A 20,203-nucleotide genomic window follows, 5' to 3' on the forward strand; every position below is an offset into this window, starting at 1 on the left:
TTGCGTAGGATGGGGTGTGGAATCGGTTGAAGTACCAGTAGATCAAAGAGGTCCATATGTATCAGCGGGCGTTTTGGGTTCTACTGATCAGTTCCTGGTTGATACAGGAGCTACTCGTAGTGCTCTGTCTAAAAACTTGGTTCCAAGGGCTCCCCTGTCTGGCGAAACGATTACATCTATAGGGTTCGATGGAACACCCTCTCTTAGCCCATTGTCACAACCCCTTACGTTTTATATTGACAGATTCTTTGGTCTGTGCCCATTTCTATTGTCGCCGAATACTCCAGACAATATTATGGGCATGGATTTGCTTAAGTACTTCCGAGCAACAATACGCTGCGCTCCTGAAGGAGTGCGGGTTATCTTGAATGACAATTATCCTGATGTAGGGAGACTGTGCACTATGCAAGAAATTGAAGCGCTAGCCTCTCTCTCACAAACGTTATGGGCTACTTCGGACACGGATGTGGGACAGATGCTTATTCCTCCTATTCGAATAACTGTTAAGGAGGGAGTGTCTTTGCAGCGTGTGCCTCAATATAAAATCTCCAGGGAAGGTGAAATCGCCTTAACTCACATTGTACATGACTTGATTATTGCAGGAGTAGTGGAGGAAGTTCCCTATAATGTCTGTAACAGCCCGATTCTTCCGATCTTAAAGAAAGATACTGATGACAAAGTCTATCGATTTATTATTGATTTAAAGGAAATTAACAAGATTGTAGTGCCCCAGTTCCCGGTGGTGTCTGATATTACCACCTTACTTACTTTGATTCTGCCCACTGCTACCACGTTTACTGTGATTGATCTCAAAAATGCCTTCTTTTCCATTCCCATCCATCCCGATAGCAGATATCTATTTGGCTTCACATTAAATAATAAATCGTATAGATTTTGTCAGTTCCTCAAGGCTATACAGAAAGTCCTAGCATCTATAGCCAGGCCTTAAAAAGACAGCTCGATTCTTTTGATTTGCAGTCTGGGGTGGCCCTTATCCAGTATGTCGATTATATTCTACTTGCTACAGACACGCATGCACAGTGTGAGGAGAGTACTCTTGCTTTGCTCTCCTTTCTTGCTCAGAATAATCATAAGGTATCTAGAAAGAAACTACAATATTGTAGACCAAAGGTGACCTACCTCGGTCATCTTTTGTCTAAGGAGGGACGTGCATTAACATCTGATCGAATCCAAGCGATTTTAGATACACCAGTCCCCCGTAATCAGAGAGATGTGCGTGCTTTCATAGGTTTAACGTCTTTTTGTAGGCAGTGGATAATGGGGTTTTCACACATTATAAAACCTTTGTTAGCGTTATTGTCCAAAACTACACCAATGCCCCTTGAATGGACAGATGAATGCCAGAATGCTTTTGAACAATTGAGACAAGCTCTTTGTTCTGTTCCAGTGTTAGGAACACCAGATTACACGAAGATTTTCACGTTGTATGTACACGAGAAAGATGGGTGTGCATTGTCAGTTTTAGTGCAGACACACGGGGATAAGCAGAGGCCCTGTGCATACCTTTCGGCAATACTTGACCCTGTAGCACGAGGATTACCTGGGTGCTTTTGAGCAGTTGCAGCAACAGCAGTGGCTATACGACAGAGTGAGGGAATAGTTTTGTCGCACAAATTGTTGGTGTTAGTTCCCCATGCGGTAGATGCTCTGTTAAACCAAACAAAGACCCAGTATCTCACGAGTGCACGTTTAACAGGATATGAGCTCACACTGTTGGCACCACACATCACACTAAAGAGATGTGCTACTTTGAACCCTGCTACTTTATTGCCGTATCCAGTTGCTGAGGGCCAGGAGGAAGAACACCATGATTGTGTTTTCCTGACTGAAGAACAAACAAAGGGTCGAGACGACTTACAGGATACGCCATTTCCAGATGTGGATGAGGAACTGTGGGTTGATGGATCGTGTTTAAGGCTGCCAGATGGTACAACTTCTGCAGCATATGTGATCACAACACTTAAGACAGCGGTAGAAGCAGCACGAATACCACAGAAATCGGCCCAGGCAGCGGAACTGATAGCCTTAGCAAGGGCATGTGAATTAAGCGCTGGCTTGTGTGTGAACATCTACACTGATAGCCGGTACGCCTTTGGAGTAGCGCATGATTTTGGCCTACTCTGGAGAGAGCGAGGGTTTTTGACTTCACATGGAGTGCACATCATGCACGGAGAACTAGTGCGTGATCTCTTGAATGCGTTACTTTGTCCAAAGAAAGTGGCGATAATCAAATGCAGTGCACATAAGAAAGTCACGGACAAAGTGGGACAAGAAAACGCTTTTGCAGATAGCATAGCGAGGGAAACTGCTATGTTACGAAATGCCTCGCCAATGTATGTAGTATCACAGGCTGAGCGATGGCATGATGCTAGAGAAGAGATACTAGACATTCAGAAATCAGCATCTGAAGCAGAACTCGCAACCTGGGAAGCAGAGGGAGTGCTGGATGATGAGGGTTGTTGGAGAAGCAAATATATGGAAAGATGGAAATTGCCTGCAGCTTACTTGCAGACAATGGTTCAAATGACACATGGATTGGCACATGTTGGAGCTCTTGCAATTACTCGATTGCTAACACGAGTTTGGGAGCATCCTGAGATTTCTTCTAATCAGAAGTGGGGGAGGTGGATTCTGGATCCATTCACTTTCCAAAATAGCATGAGATCATCAAAGGGGAATGGATCACTTGTCCTGCTCAATCATTGGGTATACAGGAAACGAGGATGTCCCAGTTGAAAAAAGGCCCTCATGTACGTGATGGGTATGATGGTATCCGAAGCGGTATATGTTGGTTCTCCGCTTATAAATCACGTCACTGCATAATCATTGGGTCTGATTTCGTTTTATGCAGCCTCCACCAGGAGGTTATTACCCAAGTTTGACACAGTAGTGAGCCAGTGAAAAAAAAGGGGGAAAGTTAAAAAGATCTCAACCTAAGTATTACAAACTTTATTAAGACTCGGTTGTAGGTCTCAAGGGCTCTTCAGGAGTGCTTCAACATGGACTGAGTTACGGGGACAGGATGCACTCTGAGCGGTCGTAATTTAAAAAAGGGGGAAAGGGAATCTACAAAACGGTCGACATGTTTCTGCCTTGATCTGCCTTGGTATAGGGCTTACGGGCATTCATCAGGACCAGTGGTTGGGAAACTTCAGGATTAGACAGATCCCCAACCCCGCCATAATCCACAATGGCGGAAAACCTGGGACTAAGCTACTCCCTGGATGAAATCGATGAAATACTTGCCAGACCGGCACGCTTCATGAACAGTGACCTCGCTCAAACTCTCTCTAGCTCTACAGAATGGGACGAACTGACCGAACTCAAGAAAGAACAAGTCAGAACAGCCGTACACGGCATAATAATGACAGAGTATCTCAGAGTGAATGCGGCACCAAGAGGACTCTGGGTCACAACTGCGCCTAGAATCTTCCTAAAAGATCTACTCTTCAGAAAAGACTGGTCAGCCATATCATGGAAATGTACCAGAGACTACCTGGTCCTTATCATCAAAACGGCTACCAGACTCACAGATGAACTAACAGTGAAAATCCAGATTCTAGAAACCAAACTTAACAACACCGTGAACATCACCATATATCAAACCAAACTGGATGAAATCAATAAAGAGATGAGTGAATCCCAAGAATACCTGATACAAACTAAACTACAGAAACTCGCCAAAGAAATGAAAAAATTCTCGATGGAGAAAGTACATCCATATAGCAGCAAAGACTACAAATCTGACAATAATGCCTCCAATTATGGATCTGACAGTGGCGCTTCTAGTACTGGCTCAGACCAAGACACGGACAGCCACAACAGTCCCAGGAACCGCCAACAGAATCGAAGAGGCAACAGACGCGGACGCAACTTTTGGCGCCCACCCTTCTTCCAAATCGGCAATCAAGGGATGCCGTTCCAACCCTTCAACCCCCACTTCCAAGGATGGATGAACCCATACTTTCAAGGGCCCCAAATGATGAGCCACCAACTTCCACACCAAGGAGGTCAAAATTTCCAACAGAGGGTTCCCTTTTTTAGGGAATGGCCGGACACCCGAGAAAACACGGAGAAGAGGGGTAACCTGGTCCGATCAAACGAGACAGGTTCAAACAAGGAGCGTGACGAAAGCCAAAACAGGAGCAAACGCGGCTCCCTCATCGTCAACTTAACAGACAGAATTCTCACACAAGATGAGGAGAATGTTCTAAACAAAGGTCTGGGATACGTACCCACGCCTAAACTGGATGTTTTCAAAACAAAATGTGAGATGGCAGAGTTTTGTAGAAAACTGAAACTTAAGGCTTTCTTCCAAGGCGAACAACCACAAACGAATGACGGAGACACCACACTGAAGAAGAAATCCACCTTCTGCCCATTCAACCACCAAGTCCCTATTGAGATACAAACATTCAAACAGGCATTATTCAAAGGCATCGACGACCTCGCTGGTGAGACCCAGAAACCTTTCCAAAACATCACCAGATCGGAGCAACTAGCACTAGACGCTTTGAAGAGCGACAGTGACCTAGTCATAAAACCGGCCGACAAAGGCGGAGGAGTGGTCCTCCTAACAAAATCAGGATACGACCAACAATGCATGGACCTTCTGGCTGATGAAAAATTCCACCAAATACTTACAGAGGACCCGACACCCAGGCTGCAAAGAACAGTTGCAATGATGATTGAGGAAGGAGAAACCAACAACTGGATTTCCAAGAAGGAAGGAGAATACCTGAGGACCAACACACCTCGGATCCCCTATTTCTACTCGTTACCGAAAACACATAAAGGACGACTCCCACCACCAGGGAGACCTATTGTGTCCGGAATAGGATCAATCCTTGTACCCCTTTCCCAATTTGCGGACCAGTATCTAAGACCATTGGTTCAAAAAACACCCTCATACCTCAAGGACACCAGAGACCTCCTCAATCACATAAAAGACATTGAGTATTCACCCGATAATATGATCCTAGTTGGGCTCGATGTCGAAAGTCTTTATACAAGCCTCCCACAGGAGAAAACCATGGAGACTTTGGAAAGCATCCTGTTCAGCACCACTTGGACATACAAAACACCTAGACATTTCATCCTAGAGTGCTGCAGGATGGCCCTGATGGAAAACTTCTTCCAGTATAAAGACAAATTGTATCTGCAATGTCATGGCACCTCGATGGGCAGCACTTTTGCCCCGAGCGTGGCCGGACTGTATGTCAGCACTTTTGAGGACCAACACATTTTGGATGCAGCAAATAACCCCTATCATCAATGTATCCACTTTTGGAAGCGGTACATTGATGACATTCTTGTCATCTGGAAGGGAGATCAGGAACAACTGACAGAATTCCACAATTGGCTCAACCAGAAAGATGAATGTCTGAAGTTCACCTACTGTGCAAACAACAGGAGCATCGACTTCCTTGATGTCACGATTTATGCTGAAGCGAACACTTTGAAAACCCGCACTTTTTTTAAAGCTACAGCCAAAAACAGCCTGTTATCATTCAACAGCTTTCACCCCCGACCACTACGAGAGAACTTACCCTACAGCCAGTTCCTCAGGTTACGCCGTAACTGTAGTGATACAAAAGAGTACAGAACACAAGCTGATGACCTTTGTACAAAACTGAAGGCTCGCGATTACCCGAAGAAAATAATCGCCAAATGCAAAAAATGTGCTCAGAATCAGAATAGAGAGGCACCTCTCGACTGCACTCCAAGAGACCAACCACAAGATGTCCTCACATGCGTCACGACATACAGCACCATGACAAACAAAATCAAAAAATTAGTGAACAAAAACTGGCGCATAATAACATCGGGCAACCTCAAATGGGAGAAACCCAGATTTGCCAATAAAAGGAGCCGCAACCTCAAAGACATCCTGGTACATACGAGACCACCACCGAAACCACCCAGACAACACACCAACTTATGGGGTAACCCACAAGTACAAGGACACTACCCGTGCGGATCATGCTCTGTCTGTGGACTGACGAAACCCACTAAAGAACTCCAATTACTACCAAACTTCAGATGGACTCTTAACAGCCATAGCAATTGCAACACCACACATGTGATTTACATGATCACATGTCCATGCAACCTGAGATACATAGGTATGACCTGTAGAAAAGCTAAACAAAGACTGTGCGAACACAAAAGCAATGTGAAGTGCAAAAAAAGCACGACGAAAATGGCGACTCACTACCTAGAAAAAGGACATACCATCCAAGATCTACAGTGGGTCATCCTTGAAACTTTGCCAAACAGAGATCACAACGCCGAGAAAATTCTCTTCGAGAAGGAACAACGATGGGTACATAGACTCAGAACTGATAGCGAAGGTCTGAATGACAATATACCCTGGCTGGCCCTGGCAAATAAATGATAACCTATTCCGCTTCCTTAGGTTTCCATAGAAACAATGAACAACCAATAGGTATCCTCCGCCAGTACCCACCCTCAGTATAAAAATGACCCGGAAACAGTATCTTACGTTTCCGGATCAACAAGAGCAGAACAGCGCACTGACTAAGCAAGTCGAGGATCGGGTGCAACAGGTAGCAAGACCGGGGAAGATATCGCCACAAAACCGCAAGTATCATACCCCACCCATGCTAACCTCCCATTCTTTACCCCATAGCCCCTTCCAAGAGCTCTACGATCCGACAGGAGCGTGTTAATTAAATGCGCGAGGTAACCATTGCTAAGCACTCACACTGTATCGCATAACTGACCACCTTTGACTCACTACTCCCACCATAGTCAAGTACAGCGTTCTTGTTTGACACAAACACTATGCAACCACTGTCGAACTAGCACGCTAAATACCCGCTGCATGAGCATGGAGAGAAAAAGAGAGAGTTGACATTGCCATGTTTGCTAACCGGTTTTAAAGTATTGCCATTTTTTAGTTGTTTACATCACCGTGTGTGATATAAAGGTATCAGCAGCAACATTCTGCTCGGTATGAATGTCCCTTTTCCCCTGACCCTGTATGTATGTCGAAACCTTGTGTTTACTCTCCACAGGTACCGTAAGACCTCCATTCTGAAGAAACAGGTTAATACCTTTTTCCGTTCACATTTGAGCACCTTTTTATGTTTAAACCCTCACGTTTCCCAACCACTGGTCCTGATGAATGCCCGTAAGCCCTATACCAAGGCAGATCAAGGCAGAAACATGTCGACCGTTTTGTAGATTACCTTTCCCCCTTTTTTAAATTACGACCGCTCAGAGTGCATCCTGTCCCCGTAACTCAGTCCATGTTGAAGCACTCCTGAAGAGCCCTTGAGACCTACAACCGAGTCTTAATAAAGTTTGTAATACTTAGGTTGAGATCTTTTTAACTTTCCCCCTTTTTTATCACTGGCTCACTACTGTGTGAAACTTGAGTAATAACCTCCTGGTGGAGGCTGCATAAAACGAAATCAGACCCAATGATTATGCAGTGACGTGATTTATAAGCGGAGAACCAACATATACCGCTTCGGATACCATCATACCCATCACGTACATGAGGGCCTTTTTTCAACTGGGACATCCTCGTTTCCTGTATACCCAATGATTGAGCAGGACAAGTGATCCATTCCCCTTTGATGATAGCATCCTGAGATTGCCAATACGACCAAAAGAGTAGTGCAGACCTGTTTGATATGTTTACAGCACAATCCTGCCAAGGGGACCCATACTCCGAAAGGAGGGTTTGTTCCACCTACTGCACCATTCGAGGTACTACAAATGGATTATATCCAGCTTGAGCGTTGCAATAACCTTAAGTATGTCTTAGTGGTGGTATGTGCTTTTAGTAAATGGATTGAGGCCTTCCCCACGAAGAATAATACAGCGCTGACAACAGCTAAGGTTTTGCTCAAAGAGTACTTCCCACGCTACAGCGTTTGCAAATTTTTGTGGAGCAATAATGGTCCTCATTTTGTTGGGAAAATTGTGGATTACGTAATGAAGGGATTGGGAATTCAGCAGAAATTTCATGCTGTATTCCATCCGCAGTCAGCAGGTCTCGTGGAAAGTTATAATGCTACTCTGAAATCAAAGCTAGCAAAGATCGTGGCATCCACGTCTTTAAATGGCCGGATGCTCTGCCTCTGGCATTGCTATCTATCAGATCAGTGCCTCATTCTCGAACTGGCCTCACACCTTATGAAGTGGTGTTTGGAAGGCCTATGAATATATGGGGAGTTCCTAAGCCTCGATTGTTACATGATGTGCCTTGTATAATGATGAACGATTATTTGGCACGATTAACAAATGATTTACTTTCCATTCATCAACAGGTTCGAGAAGCGCTCCCTGACAATTCTATTGGAGAGGCTCACAATCTTCGTCCTGGCGACCATGTGATGGTCCGATCCCTTGAGAGAACAAGCAGCTTGGAGCTGAGGTGGCGTGGCCCCGAGCAGGTGCTACTCGCAACTCGAACGGCTGCGCGAGTTACCAACAGAAGGCGTTGGGTGCATTCCACTCACTGCCGTCGTGTCTCTCCGGACCTGGTGAATACAACTGTGCGGTCTGATTATCGAGATATCTTGGACGAGGAGAAGAGCCCAGCTGTTGCGTCTACTGAATCGGAAGGAGCCTTTCCAGACCACACCGTCTCTGGAAGAGAGAGATACAATCTACGACCAAGAAAAGCAGTTGTTTTGTGCGAGACTGATTGAGTTACTGCTCCAGGTTTGTGAAACGGAAGCCGGGAATATTAAGGGGGGGGGGTCTGTTCTGCCAAGTGTAGCGACACCTGTCTTGAATCTCGGAGAAGAAACCAACGGCTACCTCGGAGCTCAGAACTCAAACTAACATCCAACTGTAGCGCTGTTTTACATAGAATTATAGCGCTGTGTATCTTCCAATTGTAGCGCTGTTTCACATAGAATTGTAGTGCCCTGTAGCATCCATTTTTAGCGCTGTCTTACATAGAATTGCAACGATGTGTATCATCCTATTGTAGCGCCGTTTTTACATAGAATAGTAGCGCTGTGTAGCCTTCAATTATAGCGCTGTGTAACATTCAAATTTAGCGCGGTTTAGCAGTGAATTGTAGCGCCGCAGCTTTGATTGTTTTCATCAGCGCGACCTCGCTCAGGCAGCTGCGCTCATTTCTCCAGTGTTTTTGTTTATGTACTGATTTCAAAGAACTCGCATTTGTGCATTTGTTGTCCCTGTCTGGCTTTCCCCTTTGACCCTCCATTTTGTTGTTGGGATCCCCTGACCCGCCCCTCACCCACACTACCGCCTCCCTGCTGCCCCTCCCACCCACGTTTACCACGCCTTCCATTCCCCTGGCCAAACTGTGACCACCTGGACTCTCTCCAGAACGGTCGCTCACCCTCGCTCCTCCTCACTCACAGCTGCATCACTCCACGCTATCGCGTTGCTGATATCGTCAATTTCGTGCTCTGGGTAACATCCAACTGTAGCGCTGTTTTACATAGAATTATAGCGCTGTGTATCTTCCAATTGTAGCGCTGTTTCACATAGAATTGTAGCGCCCTGTAGCATCCATTTGTAGCGCTGTCTTACATAGAATTGCAACGCTGTGTATCATCCTATTGTAGCGCCGTTTTTACATAGAATAGTAGCGCTGTGTAGCCTTCAATTATAGCGCGGTGTAACATTCAAATTTAGCGCGGTTTAGCAGTGAATTGTAGCGCTGCAGCTTTGATTGTTTTCATCAGCGCGACCTCGCTCAGGCAGCTGCGCTCATTTCTCCAGTGTTTTTGTTTATGTACTGATTTCAAAGAACTCGCATTTGTGCATTTGTTGTCCCTGTCTGGCTTTCCCCTTTGACCCTCCATTTTGTTGTTGGGATCCCCTGACCCGCCCCTCACCCACACTACCGCCCCCCTGCTGCCCCTCCCACGCTCCGCCCCCTCCACTGTCCATTTATGTCAGATGGTCCCACGCGCAGCGTCCACGCGCTACGGCCACGCCGAAGGTGCGCCAAAGGTAAGCCCGTCTACGCCCGTCCGCGCCTGGACCGCGCCCAGCGCCAGAGCCCCTGGTCCTCGTAAAGTCCACCCCTCCCGCATTACTTACGATGCCTCCACCCTCCTAGCCCTCAACCCCGGCCGCTCCCTCAGCTGCGTCCAGGCCGCTCCTGGACACACCCATGGACCCTTTTCCTGCTACTCCTGCAAGTTCGACGGCACCAACAACAACTCCTCATCTACGAACTCTCAACAGATATCCGATCCCAACCACCTACAATGCATCCTGCTCAACACCCGCTCGGTCCACAGACACGCCATTGACCTCTGGAATCTACTAGACACCATCTCTCCGGACGTCGCCTTCCTGACAGAAACATGGATGAATGCCTCTTCAGCCCCAGACATCACCATTGCCATCCCGGAAGGCTATAAGATCATTCACAAGGACCGTACCGGCCACACAGGAGGAGGCATCGCTATCGTCCATAAGAAATCCATCCGCATCTCAACCAGCTCAGACGTCAATCTCGCCAACTCTGAACACCTTCACTTCCAGATCCACATCGACCCCAGGACCACACTCAGAGGCACCCTCCTTTACAGGCCACCAGGACCCCGTGCACAATTTAGTGAAGACATCACGGACTTCATCACTCCACACACGCTCCCCTCCGAGGACTACATCCTTCTGGGAGACCTCAACTTTCACCTTGAAAAGAAAAACGACCGCAACACCACCACCCTTTTGGACAACCTCGCAAACCTCGGACTTAAACAACTTGTCACTACCTCCACCCACATCGCAGGTCACACCCTCGACCCTATCTTCACCTCCAGCAAGCATGTTTCCTTCAGCCACACCACAGCCCTCCTTTGGACTGACCACAGCTGCGTTCACTTCACCTACAACAAGCCCACATCCAACAACCACCCCCAACCCACTCTGCAAAGAAACTGGAACAAAATCACCATCGACCAGATCTCCTCATCGCTTCTTCAAAAGCCCCCCGCCCACTCCTCAATCCCAGACCAAGCAGCCACCAACCTCACCCAATGGTTATCCAACAGCGCCGACATCCTAGCACCACTGAAAAAACGACAAATCAAACTAGGCAGCAAGAAGGCCTCCTGGTTCAACGATGACCTTAAGAAATCCAAGAAACTCTGTCGCTCCCTCGAGAAGGCCTGGAAAAAAGACCCAACCACCAGCACCAAGGACGCCTTCAAAAACGCCACCCGCATACACCACCAACTAATCCGAAATGCCAAGAAAACAGCCTTCAAGGACCGTCTAGATAACAACGCCCACAACAGCAAGGAATTATTCAACATCGTCAAGGAATTTACCAACCCCTCAGCCAACTCCAACGACATCACCCCCTCTCAAGCCCTCTGCGACTCCCTAGCCTCATTCTTCAACAACAAAATTGCAGACATCCACAACAGCTTCGACAACCAACCCGAAGACCAACCCACCCAATCCCCTGCAGGACCCCCACCCCCCCTGAACATCCTCAATGACTGGAAGCCAATCTCCACTGAGGACACCATCCATCTGATGAACTCTATCCACTCAGGACCCCCCACAGACCCTTGCCCTCACCACATCTTTAACAAAGCAAACTCCATTATTGCACCGCACCTCCGAGACGTCATCAACTGCTCCCTCAACTCCGCAACCTTCCCGGAAAAGCTGGAAACATGCCGAACTCAGCGCCCTCCTGAAGAAACCCACAGCTGACCCCACCGAACTCAAAAACTATCGCCCTATCTCACTCCTTCCTTTCCCGGCCAAAGTCATCGAGAAAGCTGTCAACAACCAGCTCGCCGCATTCCTCGAAACCAACAAATCCCTCGACTCCTCACAGTCCGGCTTCCGAGCCAAGCACAGCACCGAAACCGCCCTCATCGCAGCAACAGACGACATTCGAACTCTACTGGACAATGGAGACACAGTCGCCCTCATCCTCCTCGACCTCTCCGCAGCCTTCGACACAGTCTGCCATAGCACCCTTCTACAACGCCTCAAAAACATCGGAATCCAAGGAAAAGCACTGGAATGGATCACCTCGTTCCTCTCCGGAAGAACCCAGAGAGTCCGCCTTCCACCATTCAAGTCAGAGGCTACTGAAGTCATCTGCGGCGTACCTCAAGGGTCCTCACTCAGTCCCACCCTCTTCAACGTCTACATGAGCCCCCTCGCGGCCATCGCACGTCAACATAACCTCAACATCATCTCCTACGCCGACGACACTCAACTGATCCTATCACTCACCAGAGACCCTAACACGGCCAAAACCAACCTACACGAAGGAATGAAAGAAGTAGCCGAATGGATGAAGCACAGCCGTCTGAAACTGAACTCAGACAAAACAGAAGTCCTCATCTTAGGTACCTCCCCCTCCGCCTGGGACGACTCTTGGTGGCCAGAGGCCCTTGGAAAAGCACCCATCCCGACGGACCACGCACGGAACCTGGGCGTCATCCTGGATTCCTCACTCTCGATGAACAGACAAGTCAACGCCGTTTCTTCATCTTGCTTCAACATTCTTCGCATGCTCAAAAAAACATTTCGCTGGATCCCTACTGAAACCAGAAAAACAGTCACCCACGCTCTGGTCACGAGCCGACTGGACTACGGAAACACCCTCTACGCCGGCGGCACCACCGCAAAACTCCAGAAAAAACTACAACGCATCCAGAACGCCTCAGCCAGGCTCATATTAGACATCCCGCGTAAAGAACACATCTCTGATCACCTGAAAAACCTCCACTGGCTCCCCGTCAATAAGAGGATCACTTTCCGGCTCCTAACCCACGCACACAAAGCACTCTACGAAATCGGACCCGAATGCCTCAACACACGACTATCCTTCTACACCCCCTTCCGCCAGCTACGATCCTCCAACCAAGCCCTTGCCACTGTACCTCGCATCAACAAAACCACCATGGGAGGTAGATCCTTCTCCTACCTAGCAGCTAAAACTTGGAACTCACTTCCCACTCACCTCCGCCTTACTCAGAACCACCTAGCATTCAGAAAGCAACTCAAAACGTGGATATTCGACAAGTAACTCCCCACCCTTCTTCAAGCGCCTTGAGACCCTCTGGGTATGTAGCGCGCTATACAAATCTTTTGACTTGACTTGACTTGACTATTTTTATTTTTTTTAGTTGTTTTTTGAGACGTTTTGAACTTTTGAGCTATGGCATCTTCTACAATGCGAAATAAGAGAATTCTTGGTGCAGTATTCTTTGTTATGACAATTGTGGTGATAGCTGTAATAGCTTGGGTAGTAGAACTCCTGATGCCGGCAAGAGAACATTTATTGCCAACTACCCCAATTCCGTCGGAACATTTTTATTTTACTTTGCCTTACCATGAAGAACGACACAGACAGACTTATTTGAATAACAGCTTCATCCAGATTTTGCATCATACGCATAATATGACAAACACTTCGAACTGTTGGGTATATGGGATGTTGCCTGGACATCAAAAGAAAGGAGGCACTCCACTTATCCCACTCCCGTTTTCTCATAATGGTTCCTGCAATGCTTGGTATACTCTTTTGTTTACTTTGCGATGGCCAACGAAAGGTGGGCTACTTTTCCGACTTAACAAAGTCTGCTTTAATGATCGAGACGGTTATCCACAAGCTGAAGGAACTAAGTTTGAATGGGAAGAGTACCGCCCTGATAATGTATCCTCACCACGAATTTATAGTAACCAAAGAAATGTAAATATGTCTAATCTGCACGTGATTACTGTTATTGATACGAAAGCCGACTTATGTGTTCGTAATAAAGGTACAATCCCAGTAGGAAGAAGTGAATGTAACACCACTCTCACCTTTGACACTCCAAATGGTATTACGTTTGTGGCCTCACGAAACACGTATTTTATCTGTGGAAATAAAGGTTATCATCTTCTCCCAATAGGATGGTTAGGAACGTGCTATATATCCTTTGTACTACCTGCTGTGTTTATTGCCCCACCTATGTATCATAATGACTTCGTGTTATACCACGATTTTATATTGAATAGAGTAAAGAGAACTTTAGCCCTTGAAGACATCGATCAGACCGACACTTCTCTGCAACAGTATGTTGATTTTAATTTAGGCCTCTTTTCATTTGTTGAGGCTGCCTTAAATAGTCGAAAAATAAGACGACTGACACGTGTTGTAGAAGCGGTCGCTAATGAGACAGTATTTGCCTTGGGAAACTTGACTGAGGAACTTCAAATTACCAGAATTGTAACGCTCCAGAATCGCATGGTTTTAGATGTAGTATTAGCTGACCGTGGAGGAGCATGTCGCATTATCGGAAGTAGTTGTTGTGTATATGTGCCAGATAATTCACCTTCTGTACATGATGCAATATCTAAATTACATAAAATTGCTGCTGAGATACATCCTGATAATGGAACTTGGATATTCTCGGGGTGGTTTTGGACGTTACTTAGTACATGGGGTTGGAAGTTGCTGACAATCCTATGTGTAATAATTGGGATATTATTTTTCCTATGTCTCTGTATTCAATGTGGCCCTATGTTATGTTCCATGTGCCTTTCTGCTTGTATTCCATCCAAACGAGCCATTGTCAAGAATGAACAAATGATTCATAGAGAAGTAGCGCAAATTATGTCCATTGATATTGAAGATGAATATCCTGATTATGTCCACTATGAGGTAGCTTCAGCTAAACGCTAAAAGGGTCGTCTGTCGTAATTTGACGGTGATCGGGTTAGCGTTAAGCTTTGCTACACGAATTCCCCTTAACTTGACTATGGTTGTCGGAAGCCATTTTGAATGCGCCGGCGGCCAATTTATATGAATGCGTCGCCTCGTGGCTAGCATACCCTTTTGTCCTTTCTCTGTACCACTGACCACTCGAGTTTACCCAGCAACAGGCTATTTTTAGTATTGGTCAAGCTCGCACATGCGCAGTTAAACCCTCTGTACTAGTGGACAGTCATCACTTAGGAATGTCCCTCCAAACTGACCAGTGATGTTGTAACTCCTCCCATGAGTTGGCTGTGTTCCAAAAATGACCATATATGTACCTAAACTCTGTAAATATGTTCCGCCTACATTTTTATTACTGTAAAACTGTATAAAAGAGGTCTCGCACCGATGTTCGGTGTGATACTTTTTGCATTGCCGAAGGGTATTGTAGGAATGTACCACCACCCCATGGGGTCCTAATAAACTTGTCTTTTGCATTTTCCAGTTTCCGTGCCAACATCTTTTTATGGTGTAGCGGGTTTTACGGAGTATGTAGGCCTGGGGAACCCAATATCACAGGCCCAGGACCACCTCACAATCAGGAAACACCTCAAGACCAGGCTTTTCGAGCAGCAGCGGCACTTCCCTCCCTACCCCCCTACTCCACCCCCCCAGCGCCTTGAGACCCCCACGAGTGAGTAGCGTGCTCTACAAGTGTATTGATTGATTGATTGATTGAAAAAGCACCAGAAAGGAGGATCCAGTGAGCCCTTGTTGACACCTCGTGGCCCAGCTACACCAAAATATCTGCATACAAACTGGTTCTCAAAAGAAAGCCTCGAAAATCCACAGACATCATTCACATGAGATATGGGATTACTCATCTTATGGTTCATTAAAGCCACTTAATAGTGACCAACCACAAGCAGGATCACCTCCACAGATGATACACAGTATGATAACTAACCCTTCCTTTCTCACTCACTAGGACTCTATTCCTAGCAACTATTTTCTAATCCCCATTCAATATAAATACTCCTGACATACTCAATTTTAAATCATTCTTATATCCAACATTACCTTTAATGTCTCTCGCACCCTCAATTGTTCTTAGATTGCAGATCTCACAACACATCCTCTGACCCCAATCTGCAGAGCTCGTTGTCCTAAGCGCAATCAAAGATCAATTTGATAAACTAACCTCAGGCGCATCACCTCCGAGCTCAGTAACCTTTCTCTAGCATATCACATTAAAGATACTCCACTGAATTAGAAGTCTAAGGTACTGCACAATTATACTCTAGATACAAGGGTTTCTATTGCAACTTCCATATCTGGCCTCACCCAAGACATTGACCAAGATACCACTGCACTCACAGAAACCGGTCTGCTCATCTTCAATTGCTTTATTTTACCACTGGGATATAACGTCCTAAGCATCGATAGAACATAAAAAAATGTTGGGGTGCTTGCATTTATCCAAAGGAGTCTCTTAAACCCCTAAGTGCTAAGCCCTTTGTTTGATGTTTGGGACAGTTGCACTTAAGCCTTCTTAATTTTTTTCCAAAAAACATATTCAGGCCAAATTTGCTTCATGTGAAGTTCTGCTGCTGTGTGCTTAACTCGTCCTTGTCCTACATCGTCTTAGCATGTCGTGCTGTCCTGCTGTGTTGTATGTGTGCCTATGAGTGAAACAATACATGGAGGGCTACGGGTACTATATTGGAAACCCAGGGCTTTGGAAAGGAATGTGACAGTGAGAAGCCATCCCATACAGATTTGTAGATTTCACAGAGCACTGTGGGCCACACAGTGGCCGAAGGAAGAGCCAGGCTCTCTTGTAAACTTCAAAAGTACTCAGATTCTGGGAAGGACACGAAACAGGGGGAACTGGGCACATCTCAGAAAGAGGATTGGGCTGATAAGGGTAACACTGTAGATGCAGGGAATCATAAGGAGAAGTGTTGGGCCTTTGTAACACGTTTGTTAGACGTATATCAGTGAGGCTGACAATCAGGTTTGATACTCGAGGCACTCCATGGTCTGTGTTGTGAGGCTGTCAAAGTTGAAATATCTTCTGCTGTGAAATACGGTTTACTGGATAAAGAACAAAACACAGGAGTGGGTGCTTCAAAGGAAGGAACACACACATTTCACATAGAAAGACACTATATCACATCTGTGTGTGAAAATGACTTATAAAAAAGGGACCTTCACTCTCCCAAATTGTCAGATGTCATGCAGTTAATGGTGGCTGGACATCAATGTGGAGAAGCTCAGCAAGCATTCTACCTGTTGGGACCTAGATTGGGGACTGTGGTCTAAAAGCCTCCCTTCTGTCTCAGGGGATATCACCCAGGAGAATCAAGACCACTTGTCCTGGAGCATCAGCATCTGCCTGCCTGCCTGCCGGAACCAGAGGACCCAGTGAGGTGGAGGAGAGCGCCAACAGGGACTGAGATCAAGTGGGCGATCCTGTTGAATGGACCACTGAAGGAAAGTGTGAGGTCCACAGTCCTATTAAGGACTGCTGCACCGATTGGACCAACTGCCCGTTGGCAGCCCAAGTCAGCAACCCTGTATGTTAAGAGGGTGCCACCAGGAAGTAAAGCGTTGCTGCACCAATCAGGATATCCATCTGTGTGCTGCCCAAGTCACCAACCCTGTTTGGCAGAGAAGGCCACTGCAAAGTAAAGTAAAACACTGCTGCACTGACAGGGCTGTCTGCCTTAGTGTTGCCCAAGTCTGTGGGCCATTGGCCAGTATGCTGCCCAAGTCGGTGTCATCGTATGTCACAGTGAGCTGCATTGAAGTAAAGCACTTCTGTACTAATCGGGCTGTCTGCCCAAGTGTTGTCCAAGTCTGTTTACATGAATACTAGACAGGGCCACCCTGAGGTAAAGCGTTGCCGTACCGATTGGGTCATTCAGCAGTATGTGCCCAAGTCTGTTAAATCATGTGACAGAGGGCTCTACTGTAAAGTAAAGAGTTGCCCTACCAATTGATTTGTCAACCTGCATGCTGCCCAATTGGTGACACCATATGCCAGAGGTGGCCACCATGAAGAAAACTGTTGCTGTACTGATTGGGTGTGCCTCCGGTGTGCTTCTCAAGTTGTCAACCCTGCATGCCACAGGTGGCCGCCGTGAAAAGCTAGGGTCGTCCACCTTGTGCACCACTGTGAAGAGTGAGGCCGATCACAGGTGCAGCATGCAATCGTGAGGAGCCATGGGTTCTGACCTGTACACCTGAGCAACGACTTGAACATCGGAGCTCAAGCGGCTGCCCAAGACCTTCTGTCGGGATCAGAGGAACTTACTGCATCACCAGAGGAGCACTTTGGACGCCCACTCACCTTGCCAGTAATGACAAGACTAACATCCTCTTCGGTCTTCCGCAACACCAGACTACTATACACTCCTGGGCTCTCCCATATCTCCATACCAGTGAGAGTGGGTAGGACTATTCACTGGTACACAGAGCCCTGAGAGAGAACTTGCTCTGCCTAATAGCGCTACAGCACTGGAACACTGACTTCTAAAAGTCATTGTATAACTTCTAAGACTCATACTGACTAGCGAGGCCTAACCTGAATGTTTCCTCCCGTAAATGGGAAATAACCACTACCAGTAAACAGGGAAGTGGGATTCAGGACCTGACCCAGCCAACGCTTGAGGGCAAAGCGGAACCTGGGGTGGGAGGGGGTGGCGGCTCATGCTTGTCCTAGGGCCCTCTGAAAGGGGTTCTGACACAAGGTTTGTATGGGGATTGTACGTAATAAATAACCTATTATAAAACACAAACAACTGCGTGTGTCTGCAGTTTTCAGGGGCCGGGGTCCCCGCTTCTACAAATAACCCTTGCAGATAATAGCTGGGTTTTCATAGCATTCTGGATTTGATGAACGTAACTTACCATAGAGATTAGTGAGATACACTTGTCTATTTTCTTTTAATGCAAAGAGAAGTGGGATAAATAAGATCCTGGGGGGTAAGCAAGATTTATTGATTGATTAGTTGATTGGGGCTATGGACATCTTTCTGTGTGTGCCCTTAGACCTGTGGGTTCAGGACACTGGCATCTTCATTCAATTGTATTTTTTTTTACATATGTAATCCATAGTGTCCTGACTTTTCTGTTCCCCAAAAAGCTGCCTTAGCCCCAGAGGTTTATGGGCTGTGGCCCAATTGCATTAAGGGATGGCCATCCACCATAATTATTTCATACATTTTCACCCTGGTACTTGGTAAGCTTTCTGTCATTCAGAGGAAAGCAGGTTTAGAGGTTTGCTTACAATCCACCCACCAGAGTGGAAGGGTGGAGCCTGATGCCAGGGAAGGCCGATCCCTCAACCCAATTGTTTATTTACTCATGTAATCCTGTGTGTCTTGTGGACTTTCTACCACCCATGAGGAGCAGAACAAGTATATGGGTCCTGAGTGATGGGGTGGTGGTAAGGCCCAATACCAGGACCCGCTGGCCCCCCAGTTTAGACTTATTTATATTTAGTCCTTATTGTCTTGTAGGCTTGCTACCCCTACCACCCCAAGAGGGGTAGGGTGGGGATTAAATTCCCCAAACTGTTCCTTGGAACAGACTGAGACTGTGTTGGCTCCCAGGGGTGGGGGCGCAGCCTGACACTTGGCTGACTCCTCCAACCCCATTATTTATTTATTGTTAAGAATTCTACCTGGTGTCTAGTGGGCTTTCTGCCTCTGTAGGGTGATCACATTGGGGGTGAGGGGTACTTAGTGGGGAACTCATCCCAATTTGCCCTCTCCAGTGGAGCAGAAAGAATGTGTGGGGACGGAGTGGTATGGGAGCAATAGCTTATTCTGTGGAGAGATGCTCTCCAACAATACATTTCCTGGTGGTCTAGCGAGGTGGATTCTTACTCTGGGATCTTCCTCCTGCAGCAATACCCAAACTGGAATCCATTCAGAATCGGTACCCTTGGAAAGGTGTCTCTCTCTCCTGTCCAACATTACCTCTCCCATACAGATCAATGTTCGGGGGTTGCCACTGTTCCCCGAACACGGATTAAAGTAAAAGTCAAAGCCTGCTGGTTTCACTTCCAAATTGTGATGATGTCCATGGGGTGTGCAAGCTGATCATCATTCACAAAACAAAGTGTCAGGATGCTAGGGATTTTTATCTTTTTATCCCAGCAACCTAACACAGTGTCACAAAAAGAGAAGTTCTGTGGTGAGCACCAGAGAACTTTCCAACCCTAGCTGCCTGGATGAGATTATTTCAGACATACCGAATCAGGGCTGTGCTGTGGCCATCATCTCATCTAGCTCAGTCAACTGATTAATGTGCCAATGCATGCAAACACAGGCAAGAACAAATATGCATATATTGTTTGCTACCAGGCTGTGTGTGACCTACGCCTTTCTCAGCTTCCAATGTTGGCACCCTCCTTTTTATTTTCAAAGCCTGGGTTGCTACTATTTTTTTTGCATTCCTAGGCCTGTTATCCTGCAGCAATGCAAG

At 46.7% G+C, this 20,203-nt stretch overlaps 1 protein-coding gene across 1 annotated transcript in view; it reads right to left on the reverse strand.

Annotated features, from left to right (window-relative positions):
- LOC147733673 (transient receptor potential cation channel subfamily M member 7-like) overlaps nt 1-20,203 on the reverse strand; it is a 1,613,265-nt gene that overhangs the window by 323,783 nt on the left and 1,269,279 nt on the right. The window lies entirely within an intron of this gene.

Source organism: Lissotriton vulgaris, chromosome 2_1 (genome assembly GCF_964263255.1).
Source record: "Lissotriton vulgaris chromosome 2_1, aLisVul1.2, whole genome shotgun sequence".
NCBI lineage: Eukaryota > Metazoa > Chordata > Amphibia > Caudata > Salamandridae > Lissotriton > Lissotriton vulgaris.